The sequence below is a fragment of the Cyprinodon tularosa genome, unplaced genomic scaffold (genome assembly GCF_016077235.1).
Source record: "Cyprinodon tularosa strain WSP-4 unplaced genomic scaffold, ASM1607723v1 ctg117, whole genome shotgun sequence".
Lineage (NCBI taxonomy): Eukaryota > Metazoa > Chordata > Actinopteri > Cyprinodontiformes > Cyprinodontidae > Cyprinodon > Cyprinodon tularosa.
This window is the reverse complement of record NW_024037970.1, coordinates 2624836-2652289: the sequence shown is the minus strand read 5'-3', so window position 1 is coordinate 2652289 and position 27454 is coordinate 2624836. Positions and strand designations below refer to the sequence as shown.

The 27454-nt window shown below is 39.7% G+C and overlaps 1 long non-coding RNA gene across 1 annotated transcript; it reads right to left on the bottom strand.

Moving 5' to 3' along the window:
* Positions 1 to 282: 282 nt before the first annotated feature.
* On the bottom strand, positions 283 to 4636 carry LOC119798450. The gene is made up of 3 exons (XR_005282722.1): positions 4542 to 4636; positions 429 to 681; positions 283 to 354 (listed from the first exon to the last, which is right to left on the bottom strand). It is a non-coding gene; the product is annotated as an uncharacterized LOC119798450 (long non-coding RNA).
* Between the last annotated feature and the right edge of the window lie 22818 nt (positions 4637 to 27454).

The following is a 27454-nucleotide window of genomic DNA, read 5'->3' as shown; positions in this document are numbered from 1 at the left end:
ATTAAAACCTTACGATTAATAAATTGTATAATAAATAAACAGCTAATAAAAGGCATTCAACATTTTGTTTTCTTGCTGACAGAGAGAGAGGGTATAATTACAGAGATAATCAAAATGTCAAAATCTTTTGCATCCGAACATGAAAAGAATGTGCATTTCAATAAGTGGTTTGAAAGTATGAAACAATTGTTGAACTAAATCAATGGCCAAGCATGAGGCGCTTTAGGAAAAAAGCTCAAACTGTCAAGCTCAGAACTGTAGGATCCAGTATTCAAAGCAGACAGATAGATTTCTCAAAACGTTTATTAGAAACAGAACTGCAGTGAGCAGCGTTGACGTCTAAGGCAGGAACTTCTGCAGGAGGAGACGACAGATTAGTGACCAAATCTTTCTGGATGTGGATGATAATGAACGTGCGAGTCACTAACCTGGTCTTATAGTTCAGTCCGAGCCCAGAAGGTGAGGTTGGTTCCAGCCGGTTGGGGGCCAACACAACACAGCGGGGGCCGCCCAGAGAGTCCCAGATGCTGATGTTTTGTGGTCAGAGGACAGACAGGTCAGAGGACAGACAGGACTCCCAAGAATGTCTTAGACATTCTTGGGAGTCAGAGCCAGGAGATCAGACGTCTGAAGAGGTGTTGAGGGGGAATCCAAAACGGAGTCAGGAAACAGTTCTAGGTTCTGTACACAGACAGGCAGAGATTCAACAGGAGTCAGAGGAGAGGTCAGGCAAACAGATCAGAACAAGGACAGGCAGGCTCAAAGGTCCAGAGGCAGAAGGGGCCAGTTTCAGGCATTCAGAAACACAGGAATGCTCCAAAACTTCTCACCACTGGCTTGAAATATTCTGGCCCTGATGACTGGTCTGAGAGGGCTGGTTAAATAGAGACTGAAGCAGGTGGATCACATGAGTGGTAATGAGAATTGGGAGCTAAACAGGTGTGTGAAGTGAGTAATCCGACCAGACATCAGTACGAAGACACATCGCTTGGGAAGGGAGGCTAGGGCACACCCAGAGGACATCTTAACCAGGGGAAACACTTCAGGAATCACAATAAAACAAATTAAAATAAACCTGTATAAGCAGTGAATAATGGATAGATAAACAAAAGTAGATGAAATCTAACCATTAAGCTATCAAATTTGACCCAATATGTGGTACCAAATCAACATTTATCGAGTCAGGAAAAACTTTAGAAAAGCATTAGAGGTCCAAAGGTTTCGCCAAAGACCAGTCACTGTGAAACCTCTTGCTCTTCATAATGGTAAATGGCAGTTATCTGTAGAGCCCTTTAAAACAACATCAATCAGTTTTCAGCCCCAATACAAGTCTCCTCTGGCACTGAACCATCTGCTCTCTGACAATGCAGCACTCGGTTGTGTGTTTAGCAAAGTAATCTACTGAGTGAGTCTTTCAGATGTTGTGCTGCACTTCAGTGCTGTCTGATTGCAAACTGATTACTTGCTCAGTTTTTCCGACTCCTTTTGTTTATTAGTATTCCAGAGATTAGAGGCCATCTCCATGTGCATCCAGTCTTCTCATTTGAGCACTTCAGCCGTGAAATAGAAATTATTAAAAGACTGATGGCTGCATACAAATTGCGGGCTTTTTGATGACAAATGGGGTAAAGCTATTAGAGATAAGTTCAGTTTTATCCTCATGAAGAAGGTGATGCTGAAAATAATTAGGTGGCAAAATATGAGCAGCAGATAAATTGAATTTAAAATGGCGGTGTCCCTTTCCTTTTTGTGTGTAGGTGCAAAACCATGCAGGAAAGGCACGTAGACTTCCAGTGGCAGAGAAGTGACGAAAATACTGGGTAACTGGAGGCTAGATATGCTTAAGTCTGCCAATATAGTGATGAAATAATAAAAAACAACAACAAAAACACTTCTATAATGATAAAGGATGCATCCCGAACTGGAGTAGCACACAGTTTTCACGGCCTAATCACCAGCAGTAAGAGATGCAGCACATTACAAACTTTAGATTTCTCGAACTGCACACCTCAGAGGACCTGGACTGGACTGTAAACATCACTGAAATTATACAAAGAAAAAATGCCCACCAGCATTTTTTCTTCCTGAAAAACTGAGGAGAAAAAAATCTCAAACACCTCTGCTGAAAATATTTGCCTTGGCAAAATAGAGCAAAATAGAGACTATCCGGGCCTATCCATCAAAAAGCATCTGCATTGGGTCATCAGGATTGCTCATTGGCTCCCAACTACCAAGCCTAGAGGGGATCTACTGTGGGCATTGGTATTAAAGAGTCACTAAGACCCAATGGCGTAACGACACAACTATAGGCCCGTAAGCAACATTATCTGGGTGGGCCCACACCCGGAAAAATAGTGACCGATAACCTTGAATGGAACCATTGGTGACAGCGCACCACCACATGTGACAGACATCCCTAGTGCTCATCTCCAGGTCACAGTCTTTCCTCACTGTAGCAGCAACGTCCTCCTCTCCCTCTTCGGTTCTTTGAAAGAACGTGTTTATTTTGGGATGTTTTTTTCTGTTCTTCCTGCAGCTCTTCTTTCTTTTTTCTTTTCTGGAATCCGCCTAAGTACCTCTTTTTGGTATCCATCTTTACTTACACATACTGTAGTACGTAACGGTTATGGTTTTAATCTACGCAGTGGATTACCCATAATTCCAAGTCATAGTGTAAAAAACAAAATAATCAAATACATCGTTCTTTAAAGATCTTTATTGCACTTTGAAACATATGAGTGTATTTTTTACCAACCGTCTAATGAACTATACACAGTTATTAACGTATTAAAAGTACCACCGTCTGCTTTTCTATTGTGTCATGTTTAAACGGCTCACCATCATGTTGAAATCTGCCATGTGTTGAGATACAAATACGGTCAGTGCAGTCAGTCTCTTCAGTATCAGGTGGGTTTAAGAGGAATTTTTCGTACCATTACGTCTGCAAAGAGACGTCCTAGTAGACAATTGCATAGGGGGCCAACCAGATGTCAGTGATGGGGCCCCTAAGAGATTGTTGGCCCGTAAGCAATTGCTGTCTCTACTTACCGATATTTACACCATTGCTAAGATCCAGGATGACTCAGAACCAACCAGGACTCTTTTCATCAGCCTCCCTTCTGGCAGTCTTAGCATCTCTAAAACCACACCACCCGGCTGTACTGTACTCATATTAAACAAATTAATTATTTCACAGTTAATTTAGTGAACAGTTATTTTTAACTCTACCTAACTGGCATTTGGCGTTTGAAAGGAGATGGTGAAAAAAAAATGTCATTGTATTCTTTATTTGAATGAAAATCCTCTGAGTTGGTCCGTGTTAACATTGTAACAGTAAAAATAAACAAGCAGAATGGGAATATAGGCAGAAGCAGAAACTCTTTATATCTGATATTGATTTCTGGAACTTTGCCATGAACTGCAGTGCTTAGTTTTAAACAAAATTAAAGCAAAATCAAAACTTCAGAGATATAAAGGCCCTAAATGACAGGTCATTGTTTTGCATTAATTAAACAATAAAACAGAGAGAGAATATATGCAGAATAAAAGCTAGAAAAAAAAAACAAGATAAAAGCATGTAAAACAGTTGGATCACAACCTTAAACTAATAACACCTCAGTGAAGAGTTTAACTCCAACAGTCAGAGGCAGCTCTAAACAAACAAGATTTAAACTTTAACTTCAAAGAGATAAGTAAATATGTTTACAACTTTAATACCGTCTTACATTTAAGCTTTGATAGAGCTCACTTTTATCTCTCTATGTTTTTGTTTTACAGGTACTTTTTAGGCAACTTTAATTCCTCATCAGAGTTTTTCCAAATGCTTCTTTGTTTGTTTATTCTTCTTGACCATTTCTTTTTTCTGCTGTGTAACAATTTTTAAATCTCTTCTATCTACTTGTCAGTACTGATTTTCCCCATTCTGGGACAATAGATTGATTTTCTTATCTTCTTTAAACAAACTATTTATTTATATTTAGTAAACATGTAGCGCAGTACTGAGTTTCATTGAATTGCAAAACATTTGGAAGTTCAATTTTATTTGTATTTCATAAATTGGACCATGGGTTTCTGAAACCCTTTACAATTCTTCAGATGTCTGGTTTGCATATAAACCATATTAGTTGCGTGTTACGCAAAACTTAATCAGCTATCACGGCACCTTGGCAAAACGAAAAAATAAACCCAGAGAAGTTCTTGAGTGGGAGGTTTCCTAAGCACTAAACATAAAAATGCACTTGTAGATTTTAAACAACTTTCAATCAAATAATTTAACTTTAGTTAAAGAAACATTGTGTAACATTTTATCCAAATATTAGCTCATTTTAAAGGATTTTTTCAGGTCAATTTCCAGCACTTAATGTCTATTGATGCTCCATGCGGACTACCCTTCTCAAAAACTCACCTAAGTAACTGAAAAGGGTTCGAGAAATCATAATAGACCCAAAGCGGCGCTTTATGGCAGTCTGAGCCCAACTTTAAACACAACAGATAACTAAACTAAAAGATGTTGTTGGTAACAAAACAGATATGAAACATACCTGATAAGATTTTTTTGGTGGTTCTCTGATGTAAGATATGATCTTGAGAGATGAATGTTTCCTGGCCTTTGTCAGTATCTCCATGATGTTTCAGTCTGCTGGTGCAAAGTGGTGTGATATCAGGTTCCAAAACACAGGGTAAATGCAGCGTTGCTAGATGCTTTAAGGGTGCCTAAATCTGAAACTTAAAGGTCTAACATTCCTGCATATATGAATTAGCATTGCCAAAATAAAAATGAAAACATCTCCTCCCGGTTGATTTCTAACAGATTTCATATACAAATGTTGTCTAGTCGAAAACCATGTTCACTCCTTCAACACAAAGCACTTATATATAACCCAGCTCTATCCATCGATCTATTTCCCAGCTGTCAATGGGCGAGAATCGGGGTACACCCTGAACAGGTGACCAGTCTGTCACAGGGCAATAACTGGGCTCCCTCTTCTTTTATTCATAATAGGTTGCTGGTCTGATGAGGAGGGTCTTAAGCCAAAAATCATATCAGCACATCATCCAAGGTTATTACCATTACTTGATATCCATAATATACTAGTTGCAAATAATTGAGCTGTAAAATAAAAAAAATCTGCTGTCTCCAACAACATCATAATAACTCATTTATAACACTGTAGGCAGCAACATCTTAATGTATAAAGTCTTTTATTAGAGAATTTCTTTGATTTTATATAGTATTTGAAATGTTTTGTTTGATTTTTTTTGTAATATATCATTAGTTTTTTGTCTAAGTAAACATTATTTATGTTAAGACTGACCATATCTTTTATTGGCCTAATTTCTAAGAACTTTTAGCCACTAGGGGCGCTACATCTGTAATGTTCACGTCTAGCGCCCGTACTGTAGTAGCTTTACTTGTAGTCGTCTAGCTTTCTCTGTCTCAATGTTTCTACTAAACATTGAAAATAATAAAGATGTATGACTGTATACTAGGAGCAAAGTGTTAACTTGCCAGTCTGATAATAAAGTTGAGAAAAGAGAATCAGTTTTACATCCAGCTTCTTCTTTCAGCCTGCAAACTCCTTTCCAAGATCGATTCTTGTTTTTCCTCAGGCACATCTCTTTCTCGTTTTCTCTTTTTAGCCTCCTCAGAAGATTTAAACATTATCCTTTTCTTAGCCATGACCAGTAGTCGAACAGGCAGAAAAATAGTAGAGCAAAAGCCTTAGCAGCATGCTTATATAAGAGCCTGTGGCCATAAAGTGATACGTTCTTTCAGGTCATATGACCTGGCCAATGACGGTGCATCATTTCCCAACTGACATAGGTGGTATTTCAGGAGGGGAGTCCTGCTCTTAGCATTGATAGTGTCAAGGGCTGTATATTGGCCTTTAAAATAACTCATATGCATCAACTCTTTAGGTCACAAAGTGTAGGTTTAAAACATGCTTTTTATTTTAATTTTCTCACACAATTTCTGTACATACCATTTCCCAAAATGAGATGAACAAACTACCCAAAACAACAGATTCTGGAACAAATTTGAAGTGGGAATGTCTCTTGATGAATCTTTTCAGGATGTCTGAACCGACTGAGCTCTTTAAAAAATGGCTGAATGTTATTTTGTTACAAATGATTGACCAGTTTTGCTTTGTCAATACTGGCTTTTTTATGCCTTGAAGAACCTGCTGTTGGGGAAAAAGGAGTATTTGAGCCACCTTATCTTGTAAGTTTGCTTAAATAAACCAAACCTCAACTTGTTGATATTAAAAACTTAATGTTGAAATATTGTATGAAGCTTGTTGGTCCTTGACAGAAAACATCCACCCTCTATGGTTTCAACACTCATCCATTAAGGAGTAAAAAAAAAGAAGAAAATACATTAGAAAAGTGAGAGATCACCGCAAAACTACATGGAAGGATCACCTTGATGTGTTATGCATTAAGTCTACAGCCAACTTAAACTTAGTACACTGGACCAGATTTAAACCTAACTAAACCCTGGTATAAAAAAAGACAAATACACACAATGATCGCATTGACCTCAAGAACAACATCCGCACGATCAAGCATAGGGGTGGAAGCATTATGCTGTGGGGGTTTATATTTGTTCATTATTCTGTAAAAGGGTTTCAAGTTGGCTGAGGCCAAATTCTGCAAAAGCACATGTTATTGATAAAGACTTTGTCTGTTTGTTGCCACATTAATAACCATTGAGCAATACTTCCTTCTCAGTTCTAAACATTTTCATTAGCATCAAAGTTAGAGTTTATTTTCATCCTATGATATCTGTCAATATTCCCTGCTAGTTACTGATGCAGAAGAAAAACCTTCCCTCCTTGTTGCAAAATCTTATAAGACTGTTGTCCCCCTGCCAGGTGTCCAACTGAGCAGCCTGCTTGGACGGCACACTGATAAGACTTTTTTCTATGGTACCCTGTTGTAAATTCAACTCAGAGAGCCTCTGGATGAGGTTCTCCTTTCTTCTTTGTCTGTGGAAAACAGCAATTAGCAGGTGGATTAACATGCCACCGCTCTTTTAAAATGTAATGTCACTTGACAGGAAAAAGGCACAGACGCTTGCGGCCATCAGTGCATAAACACACAGACAGGCCCATTGTGTTCCATAATGACTTGGTGTCCCACAGCAACACCAGCTGAATGTCATTGTCTCAAGATGTCGGGCAAACCTGCTCATCAATGCATTGTGTGAAAGACGTACAGTAAGGCTGCTGGAAAGATCGCTGCCGTAAAACCAAAGAACCACAGAAATGAGTGGTTCTGGTCAGGTGGGAATTATGAAAGTGATGAAATGATTGTGGGAATATTCAGTAAGTTATCAACAAATGAAAGGATCAACAAATATTGAATATTAAAGTAAACCTGTTGAAAGGAAATGAATCCAAATCCAGAAAGCTTGTTTTCCCTAAATCCCAGCTATATTCCTTTGTCATCATTGTCCAGGTTTAACATTACATTGACCCGTGTCTCATTAACAACTCGCTGTCTTTCACCATTTTTCCTCCTACCATGGAGGCTGAGCAGCGAATTTGCCACAGGGGCGTTGAAGAGTCGGCGTGTCTTAATGGGGGACGTGAGTGGGTGGTCTGCACTCTGAGAGCCTTCTGCAGCCGCTTACCTTTCTGTAATGAGTCACTCAGCTCAGCTCAGTGATTTTTCTGCTCTTTGGTGGATTTTAAGGCCTAAAAGTGAACAATGGTGGAGAAAAAGGCAGAATGGGGCTTTTAGCTTACTCTCTTTATATTTCATATTTAAAACTTCTGTATTGAACATGAACCAGTATTCTTCTCTGTGGAAATGTTCTAATAGCTTTCAATAGCTAAATCTTTTAAAAGAAGGAAATAATTTTTTATGTTTATAATGAGAGCTTCTGAATTAAGTCAGAATAGGAGAAACAGGTATTTCTGTACCTTAGAGGTATAGAGGAAATTTTTTGAAGGAAATGTATGTAAGAATCAACCAAGTCACTTTTTGAATAGTTACAAATATACAAGAGAATCCTAAGGGGGGGGGGGGGGGGGGGGGGGGGGGGCACCTATCAAATGTGTGTTAGCGAGCGTGCAAAACCCCTGATTGACTGTTCCTTAAAGACAGTGACGTAGCAAAAATAAGATATTTGGTTTACACGCCATGTCAGATTAACTTCTAGTAAGACTTTACTAAAGTTCTCTGGCCACATAATTACTATACGTATGAAAATGTTGAAAGAAGGAACTAGTAAGGAACAAGGATAAAAAATCTCATTAACTGAGCATGTTACTAAGATTGTAAATAGGAACATTAATAGATAAGCCCATCTGATCAGTACTCTGGAGGCTCATCCACTGTACCTTTAAACAACTTTAATTATATATATATATGTTTGGAAACATCAATATTTACATAAAATAATGATAAAAAAAATCAAATGATCAAAACAATCAAATGATAATGATTCAAATATATAATTTGATAACAAAACCATTCAGTATCGAGTAAGGCTGTGAAATCAAATTGATTTAGGACCAAATTCTGTCTGACTCTCTAAATATTGTTATCAATAGCAAAATATTTTCTGTGTAAATAAAATCCTTTATTCACACAGCTACCAGAGGATGTGTAGGTGGGTGCAAGCTGCTGGCATGCATCAAGTAATGGCATAAATAGGGCAGTTAACAGGATCCACATTTCTGAAGTGGAACCAGTTGTCAATAGGTTTTCACAATTATTTCCAAGAAGCCATTATGTAACCACATATACTGTAAGAAGATGACACTTCAATTTAGTTTACTTATAAGGCGCTAATTCCCAACACGTCCTCTTAAGTCACTTTACAGACACAATACAGTTAGATTGGTTAAAAGTTTCCAGCAAGTAAAACCAGTTGATTGCATCTAGTCATCGACCTGCAAGACATGCTGCATCTGAATGAACCTTTGGCAACTGTTTTGCATTTGGATTTTGTTGTTGACTCCTCAGCAATCTGTCACATCAAGCATGCTTGTAGCGACAGTGGAGAAGAAAACTCCTTTTTAACAGGAAGAAACCTCCAGCAGAACCAGGCTTAATGTTAGCGGCCATATGCCGAAGCTGACTGGGGTTCAAGGAGACAGAAGCAGAGATACAAAAGGCAACTGTCAACCAGCTCCACAGGCGGCCCTGTCCAGGAAACACAGAGCCAGGCAGATGAGCTCTGAGCCAGCTCCCATGTCAGAGGATGAAAGAGAGCACATAGAGTTATTCACATTCAGAGAAACAGGACTACACTGAAAAGCATGCAGAGCTTTTTACTCTTTTTTACTCTTTTCCCCCAACCCCTATTTTTAACAGATTAAACAAACAAAACAAAAAAAATCAATAATAATTTATATCAACCTATATGTAAGACTTAATTAATCCAGCAAATGTATTCCTCAGCTGTAGAAATTAACTGCTTGCTTGAAAAGAGCTCCTGGATTAAAAGTGACTTTTCCTATAGAAAACAGTTTTTAGCAGGATCCTCTATATTCTGAATTTGTGATGTAAGCAGAACAAACTAGTTTGTCCAATTCAGTTCAATTTAGCTTATTTATATAGCACAAATCATGTCATCTCAAAGGCATTTACAGAAACAGTTCAATCACATCATACAGTCAGATTGGTTCAATGTTTTCTAAGGAAAACCAGTCGATTGCATCGACTCATTCACCCAACAGCAATCCCTCACACTAAGCATGCATGCAGCAGAAATTCAATGTTGTAATTGAAGTAAAAACTCAGCCTATCTTTTTCTTATTGTTTTTTCTAGGTAACTCTACAAGGACGGCTAAAGATATTGATAGTATTGGTAGTTTATACCTATTATAAGTTCAAATTGGATAACATTAGCACAGAGAAATTCATATCCTGTAGAGTTTTTTTTCTATTTCCATCCATTTTCTCTAGTATATAATTATCATGGCTGTGATTGGGTCTGGAGAGAACCTAGGTGGTTCAAGATTTGTTGAAAGAGGTATCAACAGAACAAGCTTTTTGTCATTTTGGCTCAACTGTTTAAAATAATAATTTTCAAAGAAATTATGACATTAGGATGAAAAAATGATGTACTTTATAATTTTGCAACCAACCTGCAGTGCATTTATTCCACTGGTTGGTCCAGAAAGCTAAAGGACGAAAGGGCATGCTAAAAAATCAGTGTGGGTGGGTTATATTAATTTGGATGAGTGAGGTTTATTTTCTCCATAGTGATATTAAAGACTCTTTAACAGTTATCAGAAAATGCACAACCAGTTATCAGGTTTAGTGGTTAGTTCGTTTTAAAATAGAGCCAGGTGTGTTGGAATAGTTTTGTAAGGGGTTTCCAATAAGAAATTACACCATAATTTCAAAAATGCCTTTTGTATTTAATCAGGTTATATTTTTACTGGCATTAAAATGTGTTTGACCAAAATAAGTGTTAAAAGTAGAAACAAATAAAATGTGTTGTTTTTCACTGGACTATTTTTTAATTAATGTGGCGATGATAGAGAATTATCCGTCACAGACCCTGTGTTTTACTTAATACATAACACATCCCTTTTATTCTCTATGAATGTGTTAAACACTGTTTACTTCCACAAGTGTGCTGATGAAAATAGCAACAGCTCATTTCAAGCTAACATGCAATTATGCAGCGATTTGGTTGGATAAGCTGGTTGTTTACTGCACTCCGTAGGGTTCAGGAAGGCTGCAGAGAGAAGTGGCCTCATATAAAAGTTTGGTTTTAATTTAAAACAGCTACTTTTGAGGCAAAGAGATTGCACTTTATTTGCATAAGAAAGCCACATACAACACAGCTGAAATCTAATAAACTGCTGCTGATACTGTCTAATATTTCAGTTAGGGTCTTTTTATAAGAACTAATAATGCATGTCAGATACCCTCTAATACAAGATTAGTTATTTTAAGGCTTTTTATTTCTGGTATTTTTATATCTTTTATGGAAAACTTAAAGTTTGAACCATTTCGGAAACCTTTTATCTCATCCTACAGCCTCTTCTGGTTCAGATCAACGACATGAGCGTGCTGGAAACGAGGTACGGGTTGTTTCTGTAGTTCCATTTATATGGTAATCTGTCGGTAGACCTTGGCTTTGGATTTGAGTAATTCCAGCATAAGGTTTGGTGATGTATTCTGCTCGACATTTCCCGACAGCACTTGAAAAGCCTATACATCCTCCTGGTGTCAAAGCAATCCATCATTTGCGAGGTTTGGCACCATGTCGGGCCTCTTGAATCCATACCTGTTCTATTTAGTTCAAAGTCTAACAGTGAAATATCGGTTGAATGCAGAGCAGCCAGGCACCTGAGGTACCTTTCATCATAAATCCTGAGGACAAAGTAGGAATCTGACTTTGTATGACCGACACTGCTTTTATTCCATGACTGCTCGCAAAAAAAAAAAAAAAAAAAAAAAATGGTGGTAAATGTTCAGAGAAGACGAAACAAGAGATTTTTCATAGTTGGATGATGAACCTGCAAGTCTCTTAAAACTAACAGGGGGACTGATTATTGGATGAAAGCTAATGTCCTTGTTTTTGCAAAATTAAATAAATAAAAAAGGTTTCTATTAGACAACAGCTAAGATTGGTATAATCAAGGGCTTCATAAAAACCTTAATAACAAATTGTCTTAAAAACTATGCGATTTTGCCATTTAAAATCACTGCGTAGACCAATTCAAAGTATCACTAGATAATAAAGGAAAGACAACAATATCTGGCTGTCATCTCTTTTATTTTGAAGCCTTCAAGCTGCCGTGTATCCAAACTAGGTCGGACAGCTGCATGCTTGATGGTCTGAATCAGAAGTACATGTATCTTGGGTGTAACGTACGGACAGAAGAGTAGCAAACAAACCCTCCAAGTCTGTAAGGAGATCCAACATGGATGAAAAAACTGTGTAAAAACTCTTTGTGCAGGGTGGGTCCTTTTTGTGCCTTTCACATTTAGAAGAGTCCTTTTAAAAAAAATGTCATGCACTGATTGTGCTGAATAGAAGTTACTTTCAAGGTCTTGTGTCACACACAAAGGCTTGGCCTCTGCTGTGAATGGCGTTAAGTTTAAGTCCAGAGCCAGGAGCCTTGCAGACACTTGCTATTACTGTAGCAGCTGGGAGGCAGCTTAGAGGCATACACATTTGTCTCCAGAGCAACAAAAATGTTTTTCTTACAAGGGCGTAGGTTTGATTTGAACTTTGGTGGGGACACTATTGGTCGGGTGTCATTGGTGCTGCAATATGCGTGCCCTTTTTTATGCTCGATGTGGGCATCCGTACTGATAAGACGAATTCATTGTTAAAAGAGAAAAGTATAATTTTGCTACATTAATAAAAATTTTATAAGCACTACACTCATTAGATGCTGTTTATCAATGTTTGAAGTATCACTGGCTCTGATGAATGTGGAATTAGGACTGTTTTCCACTTTGTAAATGGTTTCATTTGCATGACTAATAGAGAAGGTAAATACAATATTTTCTTTTGAAGATATACAATTGTGCAGAGTTAAACCCCACTCTTATATTTTACCTACTATGCTCTCTCTGTATCCAGCAAAATAATACATTCATTAAAATATTAACTTCACTATAAAAGTTGAACATCTGGGCTGTAGTTACTCTGTATAGCCCATTTCATGTATTTTATCTAGGGCTGAAAAAATGAATCGTATTAATTGATTATTTCAATAATCGTCAACTAATTTAGTATGTGATTAATCATTAACTGGTGAATGGAGACTATAAAACATAATATAAATGTAAAATAAATGTCCCTTTCCCCTATAGAGCAATCAACTTAGATCAGTAATTATACCAAAATTGTAAAAATACTATATATATATATATATATATATATATATATATATATATATATATATATATATATATATATATATATATATATATATATATAATATATAAGATAAAAAAAAAAATTTGTCTGTCAATATTCTCCATCCAGAACTCCTCATGTGGAAATACTTTAATTTCAGTTTATTTAGACATCACCTGAAGCACTGAAGGGCAGCTGCTTCACCTACAAGCTGCCCTGCATCATTATTACTGGATATCTGTGTTTCCTACAATCATTTAATGTATAAGTGCAATTTTAATAGTAAAGGATTAAATGTAACACAACCTTTTATCATTGTCCTATATTGCTTACTGTCTGACTGTTTAAATAGCTTCTTACTGTATGTCTATTTTCTTTTTTAGTGGAATCATCTACAAACACAACACTAAGAATGAGCCTAATTGTACCGTATTCAACTATAAAATAATTTTTAACAATTATAAAAGACAATATAACACTATCTTATCTGTAATTTAACATTATCCAAAATAAACAGCCAAATTCAAGCATTTTTACCAGACATTAATGTTTGTACTAATTTACTTATAGACTGTGTGGAAATCTATGTAAGATAAAATCAATGTTTATATTCTTCCTTTGTTTGTTATTGTCTTTATCCTATTTCTAGAAGTATAAATAGTCAATAAAATAGAACTATTATTATGTGGAACCCTAATTATGCTTTTTAAATGAAAAACAGCAGATGTTTAGGCCCCATTTCTTGTTGTTGTACTCTATAAGAGAAATAACACCTGCTAATAATTATACCTTATAACTTTCTCAAAGAGTCATAAAAAAATGAAAACAGTAATAGCAACTAAATATTGGTAAAAAGGAAACCCTCACATTTTCTTTTTTAGTTGGCTGTGGATAAGAATCAGAAATGTTGATGGCTTACAGCCTTTATTTGCCCATTTTCTGTCTTCAGAACTCCTGGCTGACTCAGAATATTTCGCTTTATAAAAGAAAAAAAAAGGTTTTTGTTTTTTAGTGTACATGATATTCATTTTTTTTTAATTGGGACTAGTTTTGTAGCCTAATATTTATTGTAGTAACCGCAGCATTCTAGTGTGAATAAATTTTCAATTTTGTGCTCCAAGCACGCCAGGACTAGAAAACAGCCAATCAGAGAGAGAGAAGGCGGAACTTAAGGCAGAACAACCAATGAGAGTGGAGTTAAACAGCGCAGCACAGTTCCATGCGCTGCTAGGTGAAAGGGACAGGAGAGACCAGGCAGAGGAGCTGCGAGAGGAAAAGAAGCCACTGCTGCAACAACTACTGCTGTAAATTATAAACATGTTGCTCACATCCAATTATTGGTCGGGACAATTAGGTCGGTTCAAAATTTTGGTAGGGACATGTCCCTATGGTCCCTATGCAAACCTACGCCCATGTTTTCTTACATGAACCAAAACCATGCAGCAGATGCTGAACTTTAGAAATGTTCCTTGGAAACACTGCAGACCTTCTTTCCACCTGAAATGTCTAAAATCGTTTGCTGCTCTTGATCACATGGCATTTTGAAGCCGGTTGCAGCGACATCTGTCAGTTTTTCTTCCTCTTTCACTAAGGATGTTATAAAAGAGCTCAGCGTGTTCATGAGGATATTTTGAATCTGCAGGTAAAAATAGTTTTTGGTTTTCATCTGTAGCCAAAGTAAAGATGACAATTTGTCTTTTATAAAGTCTGAGTAAGCAAATTAATCAAATTTATAACAGCCCACACATTTGGTTGGGTCACCAGTGAAGTTGGTACAAGTGTCTATTGCTCTATGTCAATTAGGGATTTCTCCAACAGAGTACATAATCCACCCTATGCTCACTGACTGCGGTCGTTATGTTAATTAGCACTTGTCTGTCTCTCCTCCTGTCTGTCATTCTGTCTGTTGTATCTCTTTTTCTCCTTTTTTTATCTCCCTCTCTTTGCTTGTCTGAATTTCGAAATGTGAAAAGTTTAAGGATTACACAATGGCAAGTCAATGCAGATCCATCTATTGTAAGTTATGTTTTTTATATGTTGTTCAGTCCCCCACCCCAAAAAAATCACATGATTAATTATAAAAAAAGTTGTGATACCGATGAACAAATCATCAACAAAAGGGATGTCATTCATTTGGCTCAATTTGCTGCTGCAGCCAATTTTAGTAGTTAAATTTCAGCAATCCTATGGAGATTATTTGTTTATTAAACTAGATCATCACCAAATTTAGTGTTTAGTTTAAATATATATAAAACACAACCTTTAAAAGAAAACACCCTGGGTTTAGTCAGTGCTGTTTTGGCTGTTGATGAAATAGTATTAGCTAGGATCTTTTTCAATTCTCAGTTTTGTTTTATTCCCTTTAAACTTTCTGAATCAAGACCAGCTGTTAAAATGTAAAAAAAAAAAAGCCTAAATGTAAGCTGATGCCTGATGAGGTGTCACACTTAGAAGCACCAGAGCCACATAGCATTAAACTTTGAGAAAGGTTTGATTCATGTTGTCAAGGCTCAGAACAGAGGACCCAGTATTCAAAGCAGACAGTTTTCTCAAAACGCTTATTCAAAATGTACCAGAGTAAGCAGCATTGGCGTCTCGGGCAGTAACTTTTGCGGGTGGAAACAACAGGTTAGTGAACATGTCTTTCCGGAAGTGGATGATAATGAACGCGTGAGTCACTAACCTGATCTTATAGTTTGGTCTCGAGCCCAGAGGGAGAGGTTGGTTCCAGCCGTTTGGTTACTTAGAGATTAACTTCCATACAGAAAGCCTACAGTATATTCTCATCTTCAGCTACCCCAGAATACATGTCAGGTTAAATAATACTATTTATACTTCAGCGATAGTATCAAGGTGTTAGTTTATTGTATATATTATACTATATCCGTTGGTTGTGCTGTTCTTTTTACATCTCTTTGCAGGTGAGGAAGCAGACTGAAGATGTTTTATCGTTATTTCCCTTTTATCTACTCTTTCTTTCATATTTTTTTCTTTTTCCAGTTTTTTCTTTTCATTGCAGTGTCCATATAATCTGTAATACTCCCTGCATAATTATGATAAAGCTATTTACATGCATAAGTCAAGCAGAACACTATGGCAATAGCCGTACTACTCCACTTGTGAAAGCAAAACCTGTTGGGCTCTTTTTGGCATCAAGACAATTATTCTTATTGCCACATTGCCAGACAGGACACTGTTAAAAAAAAAAAAGCAGAGGTTCGTTCCAGCTGGTTGGTTGCCAACTTGGCTGAGTGTCCCAGGAGCTGATGAATTGGTGGCTGGAGGACAGGCAGGAGATCAGAACCAAGCAGAAGAGTATAGGCAGGATAATCCAGAGGGTGAAGCCAAAGCCGATGTCGGTAACGTGCTTGGTAGTCAGAGATCCAGTGAGGTGCCGACCCAGAATCCAGGATGGAGTCGGATCACAGTTCCAGGTATGGTACACAAACAGGCAGATATCCGGCAGGAGTCAGGGTCAGGTAATCAGAATACAGGAATGCTAGAATAGTTCTCACCAACGGCTTAAAAATAATCTGGCACTGATGACTGGTATGAAGGCTGGTTAAATACAGACTAATTCAGTCGGATCAGATGAGCAGGTAATGAGAACTGGGTGGCCCTAAACGGTTTCATGAAATGAGTAATCAGACCACACATCAGTGCCAAGAACACAACGGTGTTTCATGTGTCAAATTCACAAGTGAAAACTCTCCTGTTGTGCATTTAAATGAATAAATAGTTTCCCTATTAATCCTGTTGTACTGTAAGACAAACTCATATGTTGTTCTAAAATATAATTTCCTCAATCAGACAACAACCACAGTTTGTATAGTTAATTTGTAATGTAATGTGACTGTTCGCGTCCCGCTCTGGTGACCTATGCCGCATGCCTTCCCCCTCTGTCTAAACCTACTAAAGAATAGCAACAAAAATAAAGGCCATTGGTGCTTAAAAATAATCTTGTAATGGATGTGATTTAGCAACTGTGAGGCAAACTGAGCGAGTCAATGAATGAGCTGTGTTGTAGATAAAGAGGCTGATGCCTAGCAGACATGACGGAACACATTTCAAATGACTATTGGTTCATTTAGAATTAATTGTAATCTGGGGACAATAAAATAAATATTAACAGTATTAGTTTTCAGATTTTTATTGAAATACATGTTGTCATATTTTTATAAATAGTGTATTTATAAATGTTGGCATCCAGTTCAAGAACGCTTGCATGGACCACATTAAGTGAACCGCAGGATGAAGAGACTTTGCCTCTGCGGACAAGTTTTATATGGAGGGTTTCCTAGGAGGCTCCTCAGCTACCAAGTCTGAATCACAAAATTTACCGGTCTAACAATCTTGTACAGTCCATCAAATAGGTGTGAGGAGCAAGAGTTTCTACATAAATAGCAATAGAAAAGAGCAAAGATATTGCATCTATTTGTTCTGTCAACAGGAGAATAAGCTACTGTTCTTATCCACGTGAGAAACATGTGACTATGGCGTTTATAACACTGGTGGGGAAAACTGGGCTGCAGCTTCTCCGAAACTCCTAGACGTCCAATTTTGTGGAATTCCCAAAATACTTGATACAAAGAAAAAAACAATTCTGAAAACACTGAGTGGCTTCTGGTCTAATTTCCTTTTAAAAATGTGCTGGGGGGGAAAATTCAGCTGTAACACCTGCTGAAAGTGCTTGCATATTCTTTCAAAGAGCATCCATTAATAAATGCATAATGTATCATGCTGTGTAATGTAGCTTCAAGGTGTAAACACAGAGCTTTCTTTTACAATAGTTCACACATTTTCACAGATGTTTGTTAAGTTTTATGGAGAAAAAGAGATACTGGAAGAGGTCATTATTTTGATTAACTGAAGAAGCAAAAAAAAAGCACAAAGATTTAGCAAGAGAATGTTAATTAGCTTTCTGATAGAGAGTTTAAAATAAATAAACAAATATATAATATTTTAGAATATAGAGGATCCTGCTAAAAGCTCTATTTTGTGTAAGAAAATTCATTTCAAGGAAGTTTTTTTCAAGGAAGCAGTTATATTTCAACAGCTGAGGAATGAATTTATTGGTTTAATTGCATCACGATAAAAGTCGTACATATCAGTCTATATCAGTAATTATTGTCATGATGGGTTCATCAAGAATGCAGAACACCACTGACGGACACAAGGATGAAAGTTTAACAGTTTTATTTATGTACAAGCACACTGAATATACTGGTTCAGGTTCGGGGCCTGGGTTCTGGTTCACCGGAGTCTTGAGGGTTCTTGAGGTTAGCTTTGGGAGAGTCACTGTTGGTTCTGGAGAAGAGTTCATCAGCAGAGTCCGTTAGCTGCTTCAGCGTCTCACGTCTAATTAGAACAGACCTTGGCTTTGGGTTTCCCAGCTCAAGTCCAGAGCTGCTTGAGGGTTCTCTGTGAATCTTCAGGTTTGGCTCTGAGGGTCGGCTCGGCAGGTTAGCTCTTCCAGAGCTTTCACAGAGGAGGCACAGGTTTCCTGGAAAACAGACACAGGGGTTAGAATCCAAGCTGGATTCAAAAGTCATCAAATTACTCTGAGGATCTAGGCTTAAGCGCTGACCAACTGGAACAACACTGCGGCGTTGAGGCAAGGTCTGAAGACAGCTTAAGTAGTGGATCCTCTGATGATCTGATGAGCTGCAGCTGTGCAGGAGGCTCCCTCAGAGGATCCACGGCGGACTCTGCTGGAGAAAGGTGGGATTTCTCCAGCTACCAACAGTACCCCCCCCTCAACGACCGCCCCTTGGCGGTCCGGAAGAGGTAGATGGGCAGGAACGCTCGTACTCCTCGATAAGGGCTGGATCGAGGATGTACGAGCCTGGAACCCACTGGCGATCCTCCGGTCCGTAGCCCTCCCAGTCGACGAGGTACTGCCATCCGCGACCTCGTCGACGGGAGTCCACGATGCGGCGAACCGTGAAGGCCGGATGTCCATCGACCTCCAGGGCGGGTGGTGGGGAGTCGGACGGTGGGCACAGAGGGCTCGAGGAGACAGGCTTGATCTGAGACACGTGGAAGGTGGGGTGGATCCGGAGGGACTGAGGTAATTGGAGACGGACGGCTGAAGGGTTGATGACTCGAGTGATCCTGTAGGGTCCGATGAATCTAGGGGAGAGTTTTCGAGACATCCCCTTGAGGGGGATGTCTCGAGTGGACAGCCATACTTCCTGGTCTTCGGTGTACTCGGGGGCGGGACGTCTCCTGGCGTCGGCGAAGCGCTTTGTAGATTCTAGTGACTGGTTGAGAGAGGCGATGGTTTCCCTCCAGATCCTTTGGCAACGGCGGATGTGATGGTTGACGGACTGCACCGAAATCTCTCTCTCGTCTGCGGGAAAAAGAGGTGGTTGATAGCCGAGACTGACCTGAAATGGGGATTGTCCAGTGGATGCAGATCTGAGGGAGTTATGGGCGTATTCTATCCATGGAAGAAATTGGCTCCAGTCCAAGGGGTTGTTAGACGTGAGGCAGCGAAGGGTGGATTCCAATTGTTGATTCATACGCTTGGTCTGACCATTCGATTGGGGGTGGTAACCAGAGGTGAGAGAGGGTTTGCAGCCGAGAGCAGAACAGAAAGCCCTCCAAACCTGGGAGATGAATTGCGGACCTCTGTCCGAGAGGATCTGTTGGGGGATGCCATGTAATCGGAAAACATGCTTGATGAGAAGCTGGGCTGTCTGGAAGGCCGTGGGAAGTTTTCTGAGGGGAATAAGATGGCAGGACTTCGAGAAGCGGTCAACAATAGTGAAAATGGTGGACATACCTCGAGAGACAGGGAGACCGGTGACAAAATCAATGGCGATATGGGACCAGGGACGTGAGGGAACAGGAAGTGGTTGAAGCAGGCCAGAAGGAGGTTGGTGTGAAGCTTTGTTACGGGCACATGTGGGGCAAGCCAACACATACTCCTTTACGTCCCTGTGGAGAGTGGGCCACCAGAAGCGTCTGGAGATGAGAGCTACTGTTCTACTGACTCCTGGATGAGCAGAGAATTTGGCGGCATGCATCCACTGGACCTGACAGAAGACGGAACATAGGTACGATTAGAGGGACCGTTACCTGGATCGGGTTCAGTGGCCAGGGCTGAGTTGATGAGGTCAGTTATTTCCCAATTGACCACTCCCACTGTACAGGAAGCCGGAAGAACAGGTTCAGGTGTCTCGGGATGATCGACGGAGTAGAGACGAGAGAGAGAATCGGGCTTCACGTTCTTGGATCCGGGTCTGTAGGAGATGATTAGATTGAACCGAGAAAAGAAGATTGACCACCTAGATTGGCGGGGATTAGCTTGTTTGGTTGACTGGATGTAAGCCAGGTTCTTGTGGTCTGTCCATACAAGAACCGGGTGCTCAGCTCCCTCCAGCCAATGCCTCCATTCCTCCAGCGCCAGTTTGATGGCCAGAAGTTCTCGGTCACCCACATCATAATTTTGCTCAGCGGAGGAAAGCCTACGGGAGAAGAAAGCACAGGGGTGTATTTTCTGATCTGAGTCTAGTCTCTGGGATAGGACTGCTCCAACACCGGAATCTGAAACATCCACCTCAAGGATAAATTGCTTAGCTGGATCAGGTTGCATGAGGACTGGTGCTCTGGAAAACAATGACTTTAATTTTTCAAATGCTGCTTGAGCCTCGGGAGTCCACTGAAAACTGCGTTTGACAGAGGTCAAAGAAGTTAATGGAAGGGCGGTCTGGCTGTAGTTTCTGATAAACCGACGATAGAAGTTAGCAAAACCCAAAAACCTTTGTAGTTGTTTGCGGTTCTCTGGAACTGGCCAGTCTAAGACTGCCTTAATCTTGTCCTCAGATGGTTTAACCTGGCCGCCCTCGAGCACAAACCCCAAAAAGGTGACTGAAGGTTGATGAAATTCGCACTTCTCGGCTTTCACGAACAGTTTGTTCTCCAGCAGTCTCTGTAAAACAAGACGGACATGTTTCTTATGTTCATCGAGGTCTTTGGAGTAAATGAGAATGTCATCAATGTACACGAAAACAAATACGTTGAGAAAGTCTCTTAGAACATCGTTAACGAGGGCCTGGAAGCAGGCTGGAGCGTTGGTTAGACCAAAGGGCATAACAAGGTATTCGAATTGGCCCAAGGGTGTTTTGAAGGCAGTTTTCCATTCGTCGCCTTCACGGATCCTAAGGAGATGATAAGCGTTTCTTAAATCCAGTGTAGAAAATACAGTAGCTCCCTGTACAGGCTCAAAAGCAGAGGCAACAAGAGGCAGAGGGTATTTGTTTTTAATAGTGATCTGGTTCAAACCTCGATAGTCAATACAAGGTCTCAGGGAACCATCCTTTTTTCCCACGAAGAAGAACCCGGTGCCCAATGGAGAAGATGAAGGGCGAATTATTCCAGCAGCTAATGATTCGTTGATGTATTTTTCCATTGTTTCTCTCTCGGGCTTAGAAATGTTATACAATCTACTGCTAGGTAAAGGAGCACCAGGTAAAAGTTCAATGGCGCAATCGTATGGTCTGTGTGGAGGTAGGGACGTCGCACTGACCTTACTGAAGACAGGGGCTAGATCATGGTACTCAGAGGGAACTGAAGAAAGGTCAGGAGAATCCATCTCCCCCCCACCTCTAGGAGACCCCACCAAGGGGGCAGCAGAACGAAGGCATGTCTCGTGGCAAGAGATGGACCATGATTCCAGGTGACGTTTGGTCCAGTTAATGTGAGGATTGTGCTTCTCCAACCATTCGAAACCGAGCACCAGCGGGGAACATGCAGAGGGAAAAACAAAAAATGTTATAGTCTCTCGGTGGTTACCTGACAGAAGTAGCTCGAGGGGCTGAGTTTGGTGGGTAACTTGATGGAGTCTTCTTCCGTCAATAGCGGATACACTGAGAGGCTGAGTCAGAGGAATAGTTTCAATTTGGAGTTGCTGGACGAGGTTAGAATCGATTAGGTTACATTCACAGCCTGAGTCGATGAATGCAGAGAAGGAGAGGCTCTGGTTAGCACAGAAAAGTGTGGCAGGCAGCAACAGTCGAGGAGATTTCTTAGTGTTTATTTGGCCCGCCAGACTCCTCAGATCCTCTGGCGGGCCCAGGCTTTTGATTTAGCCGGGCAGGAAGCAATGAAGTGTCCACTCTCACCACAGTAGATACATAGTTTGCTTAGAATACGCCTTTGTCTCTCCTCTGGAGTGAGCCTGGTGTGTCCCACCTGCATGGGTTCGACATCCCCTTCGCCCGAATGAGAGGCCTGAACAGGCAACGGTAGAGACTGGGGCTTAGGCCTCTGAATGGGCAGCTGCTCTGTAAAGGGAGAACAAACAGTCACGTTATGTGAGGCAGAAGAAAGTGTAGCCTGCTTCTTAGAACTGTTTCTGGCTCGAATTCTATTATCTAATCTGATGGAGAGGCGAATTAAATCTTCGAGGGTAGCAGGTTCGTCGAGGGTTGCGAGTTCATCTTTAATGTGCTTGTTTAATGCCATGAAAAAGGCTCCTTTTAAGGCGCTCTGGTTCCATCCGGAAGCTGCCGCTTTAACCCGGAAGTTAATAGAAAATTCAGCCACCGAAGAGTTTCCCTGTTTAAGATTGAAAAGAGCTCTAGAATCAATAGTTTGGTCTGTTTCTTGGTTGAATACCTGGGTAAATTCTGAGATGAAATCAGAGTAATAGCAGTTTAAGCTATCGTCGGCGGCAAATCTTGCCTGAGCCCATTCCAAGGCTTTTCCTGTTAACTGAGAGAGAATGAAAGTTATCTTCTTGTGATCCGTGGAAAAACAGCCAGGGGAGTTCTGAAAAATCAACCGACATTGAAATAAAAATCCTTTGCAATCTTTCATGTTACCAGAAAATCTTTCTGGGAGACTAGGACGGAACTCTGATGACGTCACTGCTGGTGACCTCTGAGGTGGAACTGGACCCGGAAATGGTTGAGGTACAGCATTAGCGCTGTTCAGATAATTAGCACAGCTCTGTAGCATGTGGTTATGAGTGTCAACTAGACGGTATAACTCACGGAGCGTTTGGGTTTGTCCCTGAATTTGGGCATCCTGCTCCTCCAGTCGACGGGTGAGGTGATCTGCTGGGCCTTGAGTTTGGCCGCAGTGTTCTGTCATGATGGGTTCACTGAAAGTGACCCAAGAATGCAGAACACCACTGACGGACACAAGGATGAAAGTTTAACAGTTTTATTTATGCACAAGCACACTGAATATACTGGTTCAGGTTCGGGGCCTGGGTTCTGGTTCACCGGAGTCTTGAGGGTTCTTGAGGTTAGCTTTGGGAGAGTCACTGTTGGTTCTGGAGAAGAGTTCATCAGCAGAGTCCGTTAGCTGCTTCAGCGTCTCACGTCTAATTAGAACAGACCTTAGCTTTGGGTTTCCCAGCTCAAGTCCAGAGCTGCTTGAGGGTTCTCTGTGAATCTTCAGGTTTGGCTCTGAGGGTCGGCTTGGCAGGTTAGCTCTTCCAGAGCTTTCACAGAGGAGGCACAGGTTTCCTGGAAAACAGACACAGGGGTTAGAATCCAAGCTGGATTCAAAAGTCATCAAATTACTCTTAGGATCTAGGCTTAAGCGCTGACCAACTGGAACAACACTGCGGCGTTGAGGCAAGGTCTGAAGACAGCTTAAGTAGTGGATCCTCTGATGATCTGATGAGCTGCAGCTGTGCAGGAGGCTCCCTCAGAGGATCCACGGCGGACTCTGCTGGAGAAAGGTGGGATTTCTCCAGCTCCCAACAATTATTGATTCTTTGTTTTGTATAATCTATCAAAAATGGGGACCAGGGGCAAAAGAGTAAAGTTAAATTGTAACTCCAACCCTATTTAAACATAACCTTTGAAAGGAGGTCACCACTGCGCTCAGCTGGGTTAACCTGGCCATGAGAGGCTCAGACGCTAAATCCTTTCCTCCGTTTACATCCCCATGAATGTGGTTTGGTTCTAGATTGGAGTTCAGTTCAATCATAAAGTAGGACATTTTATTTTGAATGATTTTAGTCAGGTCTTGGTCCCATAAAATAAATGTTTATTGTTGTAATGCCCTAATCTTTGGCATGATTCTCCCATCATTAAATCAAAGGTTACCTAAGTGTATCTTGGATAAACTCAAACAAAATATGGGGCTTTACAATTAACCAATATCTTTTTAACGACACACTAAATGAACAGATTCAACAGATTCTCTATTTCAAAATGAAACAGTGATTGTGAGTAGAAAGACACATTTTATTCATTTCTGTTAATGTATTGCCGCACACCGACAGCTGATTGGACTGTCCAATGAATGTTTTATGAAAACCTACCAAATGTCATGGAGAGGAGTCTAAACTTTCAGAAATAAGCCAAAGCTAAATTTTTCTACTCCAATTAAACAGAAACCCACCCAGTCTGATGACCCTGCAGAGCACTACACAGCCAACCCCAATCCCATGAGCAAAACACTAAACAGCAAGAACAGTACAAACGCTGGAGTGATATTGTTTGCAGACCTGCTCATAAACGTGTGGCTAAAATAAGCTCTGGTCTGAATTATATTTCAATCTGATAATAACTGCCTTAAAGAGAGAAACTCTGATTTTGGTGAGAAGAGCTCTGACTTCTATTTATCAAGTGTGTCAAATGTTTCCTGTGTTCCTTTTACCAAGAAGAACATTAAATATATTTCCTTAGAAAGGTCTTCTTGTTCTCATTTCTGTGAACAATGAACAGGCGTTTGCAATCACCTGTTTATACACTATAGTACATATTTGTGTTTTTTTTTTTTTTTATGTAATAATAGAACAAATTAATTTTATTTGGAAAACTAAAAGTGTGGTTGCCTCTCATTTAGGCCTGTTTTGTAGTATTGAATAAAGTCAAAGTGATGTTTCTTCTTAGAAAAACACAATATCGCTCACTAGAGAATAATAAAGATTTCTAAATCTTGAGGGAGCATGAAAAATTGCTACACCAGGAGCTCACTCTGGTTGCATTTTTACTTCTTTTTGTTTTTTTTATCTTTTATTTTAATCTTTACACTCTGCTTATGTACCATTTGTTGGTAAACAAAGCACTCCTGTGTAAGTTTAACATAAAAAGAGGACATGATGTGGGTCATGTGGGCAACTATTAAACAAATAGAAGGTATGAAGATTAATTGTGCCTTTAGGAGAATAAGTGGATCGGTGTGAGTCAGTAAAGTGAGCTGAAGTGTGAAAATAATAATGGAAAAATGGTTGATCAAGTGTGAAAAGCATTCAAATATATTTATACCAAGAAAGTTAAGAAACAAGTACTGCTCGTGATAGATTATGAACAACGATGCTCTCTGACACGAAGCTAAAGGCACAGAAACATTCTGAATTTAGTTGTTTTTTCTAAGCTTCCGCACAGCTATTTTATCTACTGTTCACACCCATTGCATAAAGTCTTTTAAGGCTTAAAAAGGACTAACTAAAAACATTTAGGATGAAAGTTTAGCGTATGTTGTTTTATTTTAAGATTCACATAATTTTCTTCTCTGTTTTTTTCACATAAAAAAAAAAAATCCACATTTGACATTCTAATTTAATGCGTTTCTGAAATGAGCAGGAATCCCATGGAAATTCCACAGAGAATGTTGAATGACTGCAAAAGTCAGATCAGGTCAACTTTGTTAAGCACTCGTGACAAAACACATGCAGATACAGATGGTGACAAGATCAAGAAAGCATATGACAAACTCAAGCCTGGAGGTCTTTATTGTGTAAAACACAGTTGGCTGCTTCCATGTGGCATTAAATTCTTAAAGTGGCATGCAATTTGAACATTTCTCCCCCTGCTGTGTGTGGCAGCAAAACTCAAAGGATATCTTTGTTCTCCGTCTTTCCCCGGGCTCCGTTTCACCCATGCTTTGGACTCTGTCGACAAACGATGTGTGTGTAACAACAACAGCAGCGGCAGCAGGAGGAGCAGAGTGGGGCTTTGTCCTGAGGTGAACCCTGCTGCAGCCGCTGAGAGAACTGCTGGCAGCTGACTGAGCAAAGAAACTAGGGAGAGAGAGCAAGAGGCGGGAAAACAACCAACACGGTGGAAAAAGGGAACAACACACCGACAAGATGGACAAATCCAGAATAAACAGCACAGGATTAAGAGAGACATGGAAAATTCAGATGAAGCAATTAAAAAAATAATGGAATAAATGAGCAAAACAAAGTGATTTAGTGAAACTACGACAAGAAGGAAAATTAACCAAGCTAAAAACTAAATCCATGTAATGAAGTCCAAAAAAGAAAACCTTTGGAAGCAATGACTTTTTCTTACCTCCCTGAAATTATAGTTGTGCATAATAAGGCGATTTAGTCGCCCCCTTCTAATAAAACAACCAGGTGGTGCTCATTTTCACATCACATTTCAGGCAAATCTGCTTCCCATCATTCTGTTTATGCTGCACTCATGATGTTCAGCTACAGTTAAACTTTGGCAGAAGATAGCATGGTGCTAATGCATTTCTTAGCTTAGAGGAGCTGAACACTGCTAGTCTGTAGGTATGATGTAGTGTGACAAATCACAAAAGGGGAATTTAATGGGCTTAATATAAAAAAAAAACCAGAAGGTCATTGGGAGAAGAGAAAAATGGAACAACTCCACAAAAAAAAAAGCTATCCAAGTAAGAATATTTCTTAAAATAAGTGTTTTGTCTTTTTTGGGACTGGTAAGTATCTTTGCTAATGAAATAAGATAATTTGGAATAACACAAGAGCACCACCTGGGATTAAATGACTCCCCTCCCAGCGCAGGACACATCATCGTTGATCCCTCACAGCCATGGACTGTTCACCCTGCTGCCTTCTGGGAAGAGGCTTTGCAGCATTCGATGCAGGTTCCAGCAGGCTCTGAAACAGCGTTTTCCCCACTGCCATAAGACTGTTGAACTGCTGAAACACCAATCAAGACACAATTGAGACTGTGCATCACATTGTAAACATAATACTTGCACTAAATGGTGAATCTTCAAATCCCTTTTACTGCATTCTGCAAATACTGCATTTTGCACCGTATCTACTTATTTATTTTTGCGCTGCTCTGAACCTTCCACATCAGTGCCTTTTGCACCATTCCTCTTCTACACTGTTTATATTTTAATCACTGCTACACTTTATAAATGTGAATGTTCATTCCACTGCTAAGCTGCTGCTCACTCACTGTCAAAAAAGCTGTATGTATTGAAATGTTGTTTTGTATACAGTCTGTGATTAAAAAAATTAAAAATTAAAAACAATCCACTGGACTTGGTTTCCAACTTTGAAGATGTTTCGCTTCCCATCCAGGAAGCTTTTTCAATTCAAAATGTCAGGAACAGTGTTGAGTTCTAGGTTTTATAAAGCTTCCTGGATGGGAAGCGAAACGTCTTCAAACTTGAAAATAAAGTTCATTGCATTGTTTTTAATTTTCTTTTTTTTGGAATGACTATGACCTTCATGACTGAGAGCCTTTACCAGCATATACACTCTGTGTTTTCTTTTAGCAGATCCATTGAAAGGACTTTCCTTCCTCGTAAGAAATATTTAACTATTACCTGTCTTTCCTACTTCACGTTTATGATTCCATCCTTTTGTACTAAATCATATCCTACTACAAGAATTGTTCCCGTCCTTTTAGCTCGCAT